Source organism: Myotis daubentonii, chromosome 3 (genome assembly GCF_963259705.1).
Source record: "Myotis daubentonii chromosome 3, mMyoDau2.1, whole genome shotgun sequence".
NCBI classification, from domain to species: Eukaryota; Metazoa; Chordata; class Mammalia; order Chiroptera; family Vespertilionidae; genus Myotis; species Myotis daubentonii.
This window is the reverse complement of record NC_081842.1, coordinates 8,798,714-8,814,266: the sequence shown is the minus strand read 5'-3', so window position 1 is coordinate 8,814,266 and position 15,553 is coordinate 8,798,714. Positions and strand designations below refer to the sequence as shown.

General features: G+C 56.9%; 1 long non-coding RNA gene across 1 annotated transcript; it reads right to left on the bottom strand.

Moving 5' to 3' along the window:
- Nucleotides 1–3,801: 3,801 nt before the first annotated feature.
- LOC132229200 (uncharacterized) lies at nt 3,802–4,632 on the bottom strand. The gene is made up of 3 exons (XR_009451650.1): nt 4,480–4,632; nt 4,217–4,364; nt 3,802–3,986 (listed from the first exon to the last, which is right to left on the bottom strand). It is a non-coding gene; the product is annotated as an uncharacterized LOC132229200 (long non-coding RNA).
- Between the last annotated feature and the right edge of the window lie 10,921 nt (nt 4,633–15,553).

Genomic DNA, 15,553 nt, shown 5'->3' with positions numbered 1-15,553 from the left:
CTCAGGAGCTGCCACTTTCCCTGATGGCATCTTGTCGGTTCCTGGAGCAGCTCCCAGGCATCTGCCTCTGGGGCTGGGGTCTCGAAACCCCAGCATCCTGTCCCGGCACTGCACAACGGGGTGGGAGTCTGGAGCAGGCGAGGGAGGCCAGGCAGCAGGGAGGGTTCCAGCTTTGGATAGAGAGGAGGCTCCAGGGGGAGGCTGGGCCTGGGGGGAGGCTAGAAGAGGGAGAGAAATTGGAGAGGCAGGTGGGAGAGGGCAGGGCCAGAGGCATGCACCTCAGAGGTGGGCCCGTCCACCATCTGGCCTCCTTCCTTCCCACTCCAAGTCTAGGGAAGTACAAGAAAAAACGTGTGTCCTGAAGGCCTGGACCATGCCCTGCACCTGGCGTGTGGGGTAGGAACTGTCACATGAGACAGTAAATCCGCATGGAGAGAGACCTCCATGTGCCAGGCGCAGGGAACCGGCCTGTGCCCTGCTTGGGGGACTCCAGGATGGAGGTGTGAGCGTCCAGGGGCTGCGTGCCTCTGAAAGTATCTGCCGCGCTTTGTACTGACAGAGTCAGCCCGATCCTTTGTGGTGATTCCCTTCTCCCTGGAGGGAGCTGGGCGAAGACCCGCCCACAGAGGGCCCCGGTCACCTGCTCTGCATCCACTCAGCCAGGCAGGGCGGCCACCACGGGTGTTCCTGTTGTAGGACCAGGAAATGGAAACAGCAAGGCAAAGGGTCTTGCCCTCCCTCTCACCTGTGGGTGGTGGCCCCCACCCCAGAGGCCTGGCCTCAGGCAGAGAGCCACAGGGCCTGGCAGGGAGGCCAGCTTCCATGGGCGCTGCCCCTTTGATGAAATGCCCTGTCCCCTGCAGGGGAGGTGGATGGAGGTGCGGGCCCCGGGTTGCAGGGAGCATCTGCTTGACTCTGACCAGGGAGAGGGATGCACAGGGGCCCGGGCTCACCCAGAACTGCAGCGCCAGCTCTGCTCAGCCCCATGGGAGGAGCTGGGCCTCCTGCACCCCAGGGTGCCCCTCTCTGGATCCCCATAGAAATGGGCACAGCAGCGTGTCCTGCTCGGGGGCCGGGGCTGTTTACAAGGACGGCCTCAGTGCTCAGGCTGCCTCACATCGCCAGCTATACTGTCAGTAAGAGGAGATGGCAGGAGAGGGTGTGTTGTATGCTGATGACGCATATGCAGTATATTGTAGTATATGATTCTTGCTGCATGCTCCGCCATGCTAAGTGATCACCTGACAGTGGGGTTACGGATCATTTTCATTTCTTCCTTTTGGTCATCGTGATGAGGTTTCAACAACAAACCTACTTTTACTTGTGTCATCAGAAAAATGAAGTTATTTTTAAAAGCACCTGTATGTCCAAGTGAGGTCATTTATTTGCAGGCTGTAAGAGACGAGGACCGTCCTAGACTATTGAGAAGGCCTCTCGGCTGACAGCGCCCCTCAAATCTGTCAGCGGGGAATAAAGCTGTAAATGCTCAATGGCCTTTCTGTCACTGTTATTTTAACAGATTACACAAATAAGACATGAGCGCATGCTTGTTGAGCCACACAGAAGTGTCTCCCTCGCATGGGTAGGACCTGTGCTCCAAACTCAGTGTGATTCCAGAATTCCAGCTGAGAAAATGCAGTCATTCCAGTCACAACACACTCCCTGTATTTGACGTGTGCAGTGTGCAAGGAGCGTGCTTACCGTGGCGCCTGCCGCGCTCATCACGCCTCCACACCCCCCACCAAGGACACCACTCAGCCAAGGCGAATATTTAGTTATCGTGCTGCCAATGTTATTCCTGACACCGAGAAAAGGACTAATACCAGGTGTGCTTTTACGTATTTGCTTTTGTCTTAAATAAATAGTGACTTAACCTCTCTCTTCTAGGATGGTGGTTTTTATGGGCTAAGTTGAAGCCCTAACCCCCAGTGCCTCAGAGTGTGACCGTATTTGGAGACGGGTCTTGGAGAGGCGATGGAGGTGAAATGGAGGTGGAATGGGCCCTGATCCACCATGACTGGCATCCTTATAAGAGGAGGATATTAGGCTGCAGACACTCGGAGGGATGGTCGTTTGTCAGGCACGGTTCACATGGGGACCTGAGCCTCCCTGCCCCCGTGGCCTCTGGTGGCACACAGTCCTCCCATTGCCTCAGGCCCTCCCCTCCCTGTCTCCTGCTTCTCTCCCTCCCCTCCCTGCCAGGGGCTCGGCTCCTTCTAGAACCCTCCAGCTCCTCCTCCTGTCTTGAGGTTTTCCCTTTGCGGGAGAAGCACATGCCAGCTCCGACCCCTGTCCTCAAGAGGGGGGCCCACTCTCCTGGGGGGTGAGGTCATCACACCTGACCTCACCCTCTGCTGGGCGTGCCCCTCTCCCAGCCCAGCCATCACCAGCGAGCAGCCTGGGCCTGGCCATCGGGCAAGTGGCCAGTGGTCGGCCACCAGGAATCTCATGCTTCCTTCTCCCCGCATGGGCCCTTGGGGAGGCACTCCAGCCAGTGCTTCCCCTCTGCAGCGCTCAGGTCCCCTGGCAGGGAGGGTGTGGCCTCTGCTCTTCAGGCCTCTTCCTACGCAGGTGCCCATGGTGGGCCTGACCAGAGAGGAGGTGCGTTGTGCGGGGGTCCTGGGTGCAGGGCGGAGGTGCACACCCTCCTCCCGGACTCTGGGTGATTCACATCAAACACTGGGCGCCTTTGTTCCCGCCGGCTGTGCGTGCGCACGCGGGGCTTTGGTGCCCGGCGGCCTGGCTAATTACAGCTCTGCCCGCGCCCGCCCCTCACGCCTTTGAAGTGGGTGCTGCTGCCCGCAGGCCTCGCACCCTGGTAATTGCAGCTTCCCTCCAGGCCGGCTGCCGGTTGCTAAGTTTCCCTGGGTCTTTTCAGCAGGTTGTTGGGGAAATTACAATGCAGCTCGGAGCAGAAGGCAAAACCTATGCTTTTATCGGGGTTAGATTACTGTAGGTTAAGCTGTAAAGAATTTTAAGAGCATGCTCTGTGTGGTAAGGATAGGTTTTGCCTGGAGGTGGGACTGGTGCCCCTCACAAGCTGAAAATGACAGGCTTGGTGAGCCAGGGACAGGAAGCAGGCTGGCGGCCTCAGTGCGAGGCCCAGGCAGCGCCATTTGTCGCCGCGGCACACGTGTACCCGACACCCCTCGTCCTGCCTTCGGAGCTCAGGAACAGCACAAGGCAGCAAGCCCTCCCGGCTGGGCCACTGGGCCTGTGCTCCCTTCTCATAACCAGCTAATAAGACCAACTCGACTGATTCCACAAATGCAGTTGATGGTATATGAAGCTAAAAGCCAGTTATGGGAGAAAATGAGGGAAATATTTCTTTCTTACCCCCCCCCCCCCATTTGGTTTCCTATGAGAAAGCATCATGGGCGAGGCCTTAGCGATGACCTTCAGCAGAGGGTTTTGGTGTTCAGAAAAGTAGCAAAGAGAGAGTCAGTCTGCTGTCCTTTGTGGGATGGACGGCCTCCTTCAGCGCACGCCACATTTGCTCCCCAAACATGACTGTGACACCCACTGTGAGCAAACCTGGCTGAGCCCAGAGCCTTCGAAGGGAAACTCCCAGGGCCCTCCTTGAATCGCAAATAAGACTCCATTGCTGAGCCCTCGGACAGGGCTTGCCTGGGTGAGTCCATACGAAAGACCTCTTAGACTCTATGGCATGTTATTATAGGACCGAAGGGTGCAGAAGACGGCACACAATGCCTCGGGCACGCATCACCTACTCGGGAAAGAGGGGCTCGTTTAGAAGAGATCCCCCTGCTGGCACCCGCGCAAATGAGTCCCACATCGAAATTCCCAGAACAGTGGTTTCCAGACTTAAATTTAATCTAGGGGAATCTCTCCCCCTAGAGTGACATCACATGGGACTCCAATTTATAGGAGTACTAAAAGCAAGGCTGCTTCACTTTCTCAGCTCAACTTCCTCCGCCTCAGACCATGATTTAAGAAGAACTGCCTTAGCTGTAGTAGTCAGGGTTCTAGAAATAGAACAACAGGAGACATAGCCATATATGGACATATCTATATATTCTATCTATCTATCTATCTATCTATCTATCTATCTATCTATCTATCTACCTACCTACCTACCTACCTACCTACCTACCTATCTATCTCTATCCATCCATCTATCTATCTATTCATCTCTGTATTATCTACCCATCATCTATCTATGTATCAGGAGAGATATTTGAAGGAATTGGCTCACGTGATTGTGGAGGCTAGCAGGTTCACGAAGTCCAAAATCTGCAGGGTAGGCTGGCAGGCTGGAGACCAGGGAAGAGCTGGTATTGCAGCTCAAGTCTGAAGGCCGGTTTCCTCCCTCCTGAAGGAGCCTGTCTTTTTCTGGTCTTCAGCTGATTGGATGAAGTGCATTCACATTAAGGGCAAAGAGGAGACCCTGGTATTACCCCACCTCATAAACACTTTAATTCTAGGTCAGCACTGGGATCTTACTCTACCAGTTCCTACCAGTTCGTCTGTGCAGGCCTCTGGCAGATCACGTTCCTCTCCCCGTAGGCCCCTTTGCTGAGCGCTCTTCCTCTCTCCTTGTGGCGTGTGTGAGGCGCGGGCTCTGTCCATCTTTATCTGTTATTGCTGTGCTATCTTCAGGGAGCAAGTCAATTTCTGCAACATCGAGTGATCCGCCCAGATTAGAAAGAGCACCAACACTGGGCAGCAAGACAAAGGTGCAGTTTTTTTAAAGATACAAAAGAAAAAGGCACCACAACCAAAGCAGCAAAACACGTTCAACAAACCTGTAGAAATATAAGACCTTTTGGATAAAAAGGAATGTTCTGTACCAACCAGGAAAGAAATAACTCAGGAGCATATAGTGATCACAAACATATATGCACCTAACAACATGGCACCGGAATTTATGGTGCAATAATGGGCAGAGTTACAGGGAGACGTGGAACAGGACAGAGAGCTTGGGAACACACACACATTCACACACCGTATGAGAATATAGCATATAAGTAAGTTTAGAGGATATTTACAGGAATAACACTAACATTTTTTTGATGAACTTAATTCAAGATGGAAATAAACAGAGATATATGTGTTATGAGACAGAAGATGTCGTATCATAAAAATGTTCATTATTCTGAAAGTGATCTACAAACTTATACCATACCAATGGGTATTCCTATGATTTTTTTTTAATTGTTTGTTTGATTTTGGTTTGGGAGGTGAAGATGAGAACCAATAATTTTTAAAGTGCGTATGGAAGAGAGAATATGTGAGAATTGCTAATACATTCGTGTAAAGGGAAGGCTGATGCATATGTCCTGTATCTGTAGGCATGAACCCTTACTATAAAGACTGTTATTGAGATAATATGCTGACAAAGGAAAGAGACCAAAGGATTTTAAAACAAAGGTTAATGGACTGGACCCCAGTGTACGTTGGAGCCTAATCTATCCTAAATGTGACATTTCCAGGTGGCGGGGAAGGGGAGGCATTTAATGAACGGTGCACGACAGCTTCTGGAAATGGAGTCCCACTCACTGCATTGCCCATGTTCATGCTCACACTCCAGACAGAATGGAGAGCGAAACATAAACACAACAAGACCCTGGAGACATTTAAAAATTGTATTTTAAGATCCATAGGTCTTAAGAAAATGTTACTGACTAAATAAAAGCTTAAAATACCTGGCAAAAGACAAAAGCACCAAAAAGCATTCCTTTAAAAAAAAAAAAAAAGCAATTAAACCAAAGCATCAAAAAAGAGGTGACAGGGATGAAATATTTGCAGCAACCGTTCAGCAGACAGAGAGTTAACGGCCTGCTGATCCGAGGAAATCTTTTGGTGACCGGAAAAACCAAGTCTTATTCTCTTATTCAATAACCTCACGAGACCGCTCTCATGAAATCACTTTCAAAATGGAATTCTAACCTGCGTCTCCTGGAGACCCCGGACCTCACATGCGCCCCTCCAGGTGTCAGCGGCTGATGGACCCACGCTGGGTGCCAGGTGGGAGCCCAGGTAGGTGGCCATTGCTCACTATCCAAGCCTGCCGCCTATTCTAGTCTATCTAGACCCGTGGTCACATTTCCCCCCAGTATTCCACATCAGTGACAGGTTAACTTCATATAACCCCAAACTGGGGGAGGGCATGGCTTTAGCATCTTATTTTTGTAACATGGAGTTATTTCCAATTTCTCCTTTACCTGTCACTTCATCTCATTTTCCTAGAGAAAGTGTCATTCCCTGGCTGGGGCATGTCGAACAGCCCCCGAGGAGGTGGGGACCCACGAACGGCCACCTTCCGCCACATGGTGATGCTCTCAGGGGTCGCGCCATAAGGAAGCCCAGCCGGTGCCTGCGGGGCAGACTCATCCACGTGGGTAAATAGCCTGTCCCAGCGGCGGCATGGCCCTCCTCTCCACCAGTGAGCGGAACGAGGTGAGAGCGACAGAGGTCTTCAGCGGAAGCAGCAGGATGCGCTGGGGGGGAATTCTTGGGAGATGTCCTATTTTCTCATGGGAAGGCAGCTGGCGGACCAGGGTGGGCTGGTCTTCTGGCCCGATTTGGGGGGCTCTCGGGGCTGTGTCTGGCTCCCGGGAGGAGATGTAGCCAGCCTGCTTCCTGGGGGTGACGCCCGGGGGAGGGGAGGGGAGTGTGCGGAAGGTCTGAGCGGGTTCTGGACAGTCGTGGCAGGAGCTCTGGTCTGTGACACTGTGGCAGGGCACGCTCTGCCCTTTACACCTGGGCCGGTCTAGTGGGTTCCCGGCACCTCAGTGTGTGGCAGGGGGCAGTGAACTCAGCGGAGAAAACGGGCGGGAAACCTGAAGCACATTCTTTGTTGGGGGGCCTCAGAACCTACATCGAGTGGCTGTGCTGGTGTGTCCCCGGGAGGAGACCTGGAGGATCCCACAGCGAGTCTCCTGTCCTCACTGGGCACCTCGGAGCCTGCGTGCGGCAGCGTGTCTGCAGAAAGGCTGGCGCATGTAGATTGCACTCATCACTTAATTTGCAGGCTCTCCCTCCCATGCAGGTCCCCCGACCAGGCACAGAGCCTGCAAATTCAGGGACTTGTCCAGGGCCATACGGGGCCCAGTCTAGAGGAGGCAATTCTGAGCACTCTTCTGCGTGCAGGCACGTCCGTTAGCATTTTAAAATAGGAACGAGATCCCACTAATTACCCCGTATGTCATCAAGAGCATTACTAGCATTACTGGGTCGGATGTAAGAGAGGAAACCTTTCCTGGGAGGGTTCAAGGCACCACAATTCTGATGCTTCAAATCTGGTTGTTAAAAGATGACACATGATCTCATTTTTATCAACCCATTAAAGGTTAGTGAGAGACTTGGAACCAGAGGTCAAGGGTCACCTGGTGAGGTCGACAGGAGTCACAGTGACGGGGCCTGGGTTTGTGGCCTGCACAAGTGACATCTCCCGTCCTGTGGGGAGCCCCCTGCCCTCCTGGCCTGCCCCTGCCCCACCCAGGGCCACTGTGACCCCCAAAGTTCTCAATCGGGAAAGAAGAGGAAAGCTGGATTATCCAGTTTACACAGCTGCCTTTCCCCCAAGGATCAGCCTTTCACATCTGGGGGGCCGTGTCCTTCCTTTGATCAGATAGTGGTTCTAATGACTGTTACTGGGAGTGTGAGGTTCACAGCTCCTAAGATCCAGAGGGTCAGAGAGACTTTGTCCTCACACTGTGTGCCAGCCAGGCCTGCGGGTCCGGGGGGGAGGGGCTCACCTGGGGCTGGGGATGGGGTTCTGTGTAATAAGAGCCACTTCCAGGTTCTCTTCACATGCAACCCCAGATAACTGAGACCGTATGACCATATGACCAGGACGAAAACTCTCTTAGTATCTGTTGAATATATATGTATACATATACACATACACATATACATATATCTATTCACATATATATGTACAGATATATATATATCTTCAACAGATACTAAGAGATACACACACACACACACACACACACGTCTATCATCTATCTGTATATTGACAGAGAGAGAGAGAGAGAGAGAGAGAGAGAGAGAGAGAGTCTCCAGGCACAGAGGTTGCTTTACAGAAAGAGCCTAAGCCTCCCTCCCTCCCCTCCCTCCCTGCCTGTCTCTCTCCTGGTTGCTGCCTCTGTCTCCACCCTCCAGCAAGCCCCAATCTCGGGTGTGTGCTTTTCACAAACACCTGTGTCCCGAGCAGCCTCTGCCCAGACCTGGAGCTGGGGTTCCCCAGGGGCGCTTGGGGCTCACACGGCAACCCTGCATTTCAGGGGCCACTGAGAGGGGTCCCACTGACCCAGGGGCCGCTGCCAGTGCGGGACTGGGATGCCAGGGGTCTCCTACAAGGCCATAAGCCCCTTGCCAACCGCTGGGAACTCCCTCCCAGGCTGTCCCTGAGCCGTTGGGAGGGGCAGGCGGGCAGGCTGCTTTGTAAAGACCAGCCTCACTTAACGGGCGTCCGCCTGGAGCGGCACCTCACGTCGGCTGCGGTTTGGAGAGGTCAGACTGGAGTGACCCTGGGCCTTGAAGATGCGAACCACCCGCTGCACACGCACGTGCACACTCCCCTCCCCCGGGCGACTCTCTTCTCATTAGCTGTTCCCTTGAAGGACTGACTTCCCTCCGGAGGGAAATTCCTGAAACCCAACAGTTGACAAACCCACACACCCTCCGGAGAGCCGGGCACCAGATAAAAGGGGGACGTCCACTGCCGAGAGTGGGGACCTGCCGCTGCCACCGGGGGACCCAGCAGGGCGCGGGCACCTGGGGCTGGGGCCCCGGCAGAGCGTGGGGGCCTGTCGTCGGACCCCAGCACAGTGGGGCACCTGCAGCGGAGCCCAGCCAGCGCCCTCGGGGATCTGCTGCACCCCCCGCCCCCAGCTGGTGGCCGAGCTCAGTCCCAAAGGCTGCCAGCGGAGCGCTGCCTGCGAGGAAAACTGGTTCTCTGAGTTTTTCTGGTTTGCTCTCCGCTCTCCCCTGGACGATCTATTTCTGTCTTTCCTTTGGGAAAAATGTGCTTTGCCAATGACTAATCGAGGCCCGTGCGGAGATGTTATCAGCTGTCACCTGCACCGCAGGACCCGAGCCCATGCGGAAATGAGGAGATAGACGCGGGCGGCTGCAGCCCGACCTGCCAGCACCACCTGCCTCCCCAGCAGAGCGGCTAGACGCGGGCTGCCGCCAGGGCCGCCTCTGTCCCTGCCGCAGGCCCTGGCATGTGGCCATCCCAGTGACGGCCAGGGGCCCCCGTGCAAGGGCTGACCCAGGCGTCTGAGGAGCAGCTGCCTCCCCTCGGGCCAGGTGCGCGCCCTGGATGGAGCTTGGGACCCAGACCCCTCATGTCTATCCTGCTGACGCTGTGCGCCGTGCTCCTGCCCCTGGTGCCTCCAGGCCGAGGTGGCCGGCGATGGGAGCCCTGCACAGGTAAGGGGGCTGCTGCCCTGGAGGCTGGGAGGGGGTTGCTATGCACTCAGTGCCACTTCCTAACGCGATTCAAGGTCCCAGGTGCCCTCGGACAGGTAGGGGTGGGCCGGGCAGAGGTGGAGAAGATGAAAGGGAGCAGGGAGGCAATCACAATGGAAACTCGTCTTTAACTGCTAACAGGGTGGGGACTTGGTTCAAAGAGTGAAGCAGCCGCCATCGGAGGCCCTTCACATGTATTTACCTGCTTGCCCTCCTGGGGAGGGGCCTTACTTACACCTGCTTTAGGAATGAAGCCCTCGAAGGAGGCGGGGAGCCCAGGTCTGCACTTAGCAACGCGCAGGCCGCCCCCCACCTCCCCCCCCCCCCCGCCCGGCCTGGTAGTTCTGTCCCACGAGAAGTGAGGCAGATGGGAACAGCCCCAAACACACCTTCTGGGGTCGTGTCCATCAGAGCGGGGCTCCACTGGCCAGCTCACCAGGGCGGCCGGGTGGGCAAAACGGGAGGGGGGCAAATTATGACTTTCAGAGAGGCCGAGTGGAGTTGCTAATGACCATGACACCGTCAGACCTTCCTGGATTATCTACCAAGAGATTAAAAAAATAATAATTAAACAAAGCAAAGTAACAGGGAAACGAGGCCTGGTAGCCAGAAAGCCGGTTGCTGGACCCTGAGCAAGTGATGTAGGCACGTGCGGCCTCGTGACCGTGGCCATGTGGGTGTCACGGGGCGTCACCGAGAGGGGTTGCTGTGTGCTTCTGGCTTTATTTGAAAATTATTCATCCCGGTTCCCTGGAGTCAGCGAAGCCCCTCCATGTCATGGCTCTCTGCTCTGATGGCACTTGGTTCCCAATGATGAGACCAGGGGATGCCCGATGATGACCTAAGTTGGAGCACTGACTGGCATGGGTGGGGGTGTCTATTACAGCCCCCAGCCCCCACCCTGAACAGCCAGGGCCCCCGAGTGGGAGGTGAGCAGCCCGTGGGGCGCTGGGGCAGCCGCTGCGTGGGGTGTAGGGGCGCCTGAGCAGGGTGCTGCACCTGCCCCTTTACTGTCTTGGGCACCAGATTTGAAAATCATGCAGGAGCCCGGTCAGCCTGTGAGAAATCCCCGGGCTTCCCGTGATTGGAGCCCAGCTCCCTCCCGGGCACAGGGAGCAGCACGCGGGGTCCCAGCAGCCCCGGAAGGACCCCGCGCCGTCCTGAGTTCGCGGCAGTGTCCCGGTGGGGATGAGTCACTGACATGTACCTTCACGTTCCCTTCAGCGCTGGGAACAGAATCAACCTGCATAATAATAAAGGTTATTTATAAAGCCCGCCCCCTCTCCCCTGAAGGTACATTGCAAATAGTTAAAAGATGACCCAGTTCTAAATACCACCATCGAGAGAGGAAAGATAAAAGTCACGTAAGTAATATTGAACTACATTTGGAACACTCCCAAGACACTTGCATAAAGGCGAGTCAGGAGCTCAGGGAGTTAAAAACACCGCTTTGATTGCATTCAGTTTTGCAGAGCGCACGAGTGACGCTGCAGGGGTGTGTGTGCATGTGCAGGGGCTGGACTTCACTGCCCTTTGGGCTTTTGTGCACGGACCTGTCATTGCGTGCATGGGAGATGCCGGGGCCGCGGCGGTGGTGCCGGGATTTGAAATCCTGGCCCCGACTCTGTCCGGGTTGGAGTGGTGGCTGGTGGCTGACGTGCAGGTCACAGGGCAGCGGTAACGGCTTCCGCTTGTGCGCTCCCTCTCGGGAGGGTGCTGGCTGGGAGGAGGCCGCTTTGCTTGCCACCACTGTGCCTTCGCTCTGTCCTGGTCACACTCTCTCCCTAGTATCAGGTTGTAATTCAGGCCACTGCAGGGCTGTGGGGGCCTCCAGGCTAGGATTTTCAGGTCCCCAGGCAGTGGGGCAGCAGAGGGGAGAGAAACGCGCCTTACAAAGCCTGGGCAAATGCAGAGGCTGGAGTGGCCCAGGAGTTGGGAGAACAGGGGATTATGGCTCAGAGGGACTTGGTGTCTGTATGGCTTCAGGAGGTACGGGGAGGGGTGGTGCAGGAGGCCAGGGGTGGGGAGGGAGGGCCTTGTCTGGACAGGAAGCAGGCCACTTCAGCTGGCTTTCGTAGGGTTGGGACTGCAGGAGCTGTGTTCCAGTTGAAGTGGGCATGGGGTCTGGGCAGGGGTCGCTGGGAAACTGGCCAGGACCATTCAGGTGTGGACTGACCAGCAGCTCCCCAACTGATTAGCACACTGACCAGCAGCAGATCACCAGGCCCTTCTCGGGCAAGCTCATGGCCAGGGACACCTCCTGCGGGAAGGCGGTGTGGCTGGGACCCTCTGCAGAGGGGTGGGGCCTGGGGACTGGCTGGCCCTGCCGCACAGTTTGTCTGGTGGTCAAGTCTCCGTCTCAGCCAAGCAGGTGGTCAGCATGAACAAGCCGCCAGGGGCCAGGGGCCAGGTGGGAGGTGCAGCCACTGGACCAGCCTCAGGATGGGAGGGGGCTCCGGGTGGCCTGGGGTGTGTTGGGTGGGCTCCCTGGGTTGAGTGTGGCTGGCAGGATTCTGGGCCAAGATGCCTTTCATGCTATCGGCCTCCCTGACCCTTGGAGCCAGCCTGTGCCCTCTGAGGCTGGACCCCTCAGCAGGGGCCAGTTGCCTTGGGATAGAAAAGTTGAAATAGGGATTGCGAAGATCTACTCAGCTCCTATAAAAGGCCTGTGGTTCCAGCTGCATGACATGTGTGTGGGTGTCCTTTGGGGAGACACCTGGGTGGGCATGTTTTAGGGGGAGCTCTCCATCAGGGAAGGGGCAGCGGTCATGGGTGGGGGCTTGGTGGTGCTGGTGGAAAGTCCCTGTTATCCATCCCAGCTCAGCTTGACCCAACCAGGCAGGAGGCCAAGGTGGAGAATTCTGTGGGAACAGCTTGACCCAATGCATCGGGGTCACTGACAGGCTTAGGGGAGCCGGGCAGGGAAAGGGGTAAAGTGGGGTGTCTGATGGGGATGGGGAGTCAGGAGAACCGTGTCCCGCCTTCTGTGTTGTGTCTGTGAGTGTTGTCTGTCACCTGGAACCAGTCAGAGGTGGGTCCTCACCCAGGACTCAGGGCCTAATCCACACGGCACCCTTCCACGCCCCCTCCTTCCCTCCTTCATTTGTTCAATATCTAGGCAAGGACGGCGGCTGTGCCTGCCGCTGGGTCGCAGCAGAAGGCAGTGCGTCCCAAGGGCTGGGGACTTACACCTCCATCGAACTGCAGCTGTGCAGAGCAAACAGCTGTGGCCCCCTGGGCAGGAGGCCGGGAGAACCCGGAGGCGCCACATGGCCTAGGCTTTCGGCCGGGGCCCCAGGGTGGGCCGAATGCAGGAGCGGGTAGAGCGGTCAGACCTGGTGTGCCCTGCATCCTTGGAGATGGAGAAATACCAGGAAACGCTGGGGACAGATTTGCATTGGAAAGCCAGCTGGCTGGGAGGCAGTGGGCATTTGGCCCCTTTGCAGCTGGGGCAGTAAGCAGGGTGGGGAGCGCCGAATCCTTTCAGGTTCTTTGTCCTTGGACTCCCTTACCAGGAGCTCTGTGCGGTGGGTGCTGCTTCAGTGGGTGACTCCAGGTGTGAGTTCAGGCCCTTTGCTGAGAGGCCCCTGAAACCCGGTCCTGGGAGACGCCCCCTGCTGGTGGCTCACATCCACAGATTAAGCCTTTCAGCCTTTTGCAGTTAAGGAGCCGGTTGCTTCTCTCTCCTGGTCCGCTGTCCTTTGTGCGGTGCCCGCCGGCCCCTGGGAATCTGAGCAGCAGCCCCAGGCCCCACTGGAGGTCCCGGAGGCCGGAGGCCGTGGAGGAGGAGGAGGCTGACCGTTCCACTGGGCCCCGGAGTGGTTGGCAACTAGGGACAAGCCAGTCCCAACACCCGCAGCGCTGACGCTTTTTCACGTATGTCGCTTTCAGCAAAAGTTCATACGTGACATTAAATGTATGACAACCCCTGCCCCGTCAGCGACCTGCACTCGGGAGGAGGCCCCAGCACACCCCTCCCCTTGTCTTGCCAAACACAAGTCTGAGGGACACCCATCCCCTCCTCCCCCCAGCACAGAGGAGGCCACGCCTTACACCAGGGCACTCCGTCACCCTGACACCTGTTTTCCTTTTAAAAATTCTCAGCTGTTAGGACAGGGGTATTTTATAATTTTTTTTGACTGCACAGAAATCAGAAAACAAAGAATATTCATTTTTTCTAATGGAACCTCGTAAAGATCAGAACCGCTGACTCTGTGGTTTCGATCTTTAAAAGTAAATCATGGATTTCCCCACGGTCTTTTTCCACAGTAAAGGCGCATGCTTCGGGTCTGGGCCGGTTTCCTGATGGACCACCCCATTTCCCGTCCCCTCTGCACCCCCTCCCGCGCCCCATCCTCCCAGGTGGATTCTGAGCCCCGGGCTTAGAGAACTCCGTGTTGGGGCAGGAGGCACCCCCTACCCTTCTCATTCAAGTCTGGGTGGGTGGGGGGGGGGTGTGGCGGGTAGGAAGATGGGACAGGATGCTTGGCTGTCACCCTCCGCACCCCAACCCCGCATCTCCGACTGCAGGAGCACCCCGAATGCGGGCTCTGGCCGTTAGAGCCCCTCCCTTCCCTCCCCGCGACTCTGTTAGCCTTTGCCCTGCGGTGGAGAAACTTGCGGGGTGGGGGGGGGGGGGGGGGGATTCTCGGAAGAATCCAACCTAAGGAGCATCTCAGGCAATGCCAGGCGTACTTACCTGCCATTGGTGGTGGTGGTGGTGGGCGGGGGGTGCCAACCTCGCTGCCCAGGTGACTCCAGGGTCAGCGTGCAGCCCGGGAGCCCCCTCCGCGGCCGCCTGGGTCGCTGGCGATGGAAGGGGGAGGCGGGGCGACCTGGAGGCGGGAGCTGCCCCCCTGGGGCGGGGGAGGGTGGGGTGGAGTGGCCCGCGGTCGGGTCTGCGGGCAGGGCTGGGTCCGAGGGGAGCACGGGGGACGGGAGGGTGTCGTGCTACTCAGAGGGGCAGGCGGTGTGTGCGTGTGAATGTGCGTGTGAATGTGCACGCGCGCGCCGCGGAGAAAAACCCGGAGCCTATCCACCCAGGAGATGAAATTCGTTTCACGCTCTTCCGCGGCTGGAACGGCGCCCTGGCGATAGGGGGGTGAGGGGCCTCCCCGGCTCGGCTGCAGCTCCACAGCGCCCCCTGGCGCGGGAGTGAGAAGCCGGTAGAAACGCTGCCCAGCGGGTGGGCGCTCGGGGAACCCCTGCGCCGGGCATCACCTTCCCTGGGAGTCTGCATGTCGCGCACGCGGGGCTCGGGGCTGGGGGGCACTCCAGGGGCACCAGTGGCGGGGGGGGGGGACAGGCCGCGGCCGGCGTCCGCAGAGCGGAGCAGAACAGCGCCCAGGCGGCGGCTTCTCTGGCCACTGTTTCTGCCTGTTGTCAGGGCGGCTTCAGGGACTCTGACTGCGCTGGGGGCACCGGGCGCCGGTGGGGCATGGAATTCAGGGCCGTGAACTGGGGTGGGAGCTACTGCACCTTTGTCGTCGCGACTCCAACCCAGCAGCAGCCCTGCAGGGATGTGCGGGTGTGCGCGGTGCTGGCGGCACCTGGGACTGTCACCCGCATCCTGTGGTAGATTTGGGGGGACATCTGTCCCCCATCCTCACGAGGCCGCCTTTCCTCTTGTTGGTTAATACCTTAACGAACAGGCCACCTCACTACATACTTGTTTTAAAATATTTTGGGCCCTAGTGGACTTCGCTCAGTGGAGAGCGCGTGGATGGCCCTGGGTACCGATGCAGCCAGGTTTGATTCCCGTCAAGGGCAGGCATGTACTTACCTCATTACAGGCTGGAGCCCAGGTCCTGGCCGGGATGTGTCTGGGAGGCACCCAATTGGTGTGTCTCTCTCACATCATGTCTCTCTCTGTCTCTCCCCTTTCCCTCCCACTCTCTCTCGCTAAAAATCAATGGAAAAATATCCTTGGGTGAGGATTAACAACAAAAAAGTATTTTGGTAACTATATTTTCAAACAATTGTCTCCCCTTGAAATCTAGAGTATTATATTTAGGCTAGAGGCCCTATGAACAAATCCATGCGAGAGTAGGCCTTCCTTCCCCCGGCTGCCAGCCCCGCTTCCCTCTGGCACCCAGGACCCGGGCTT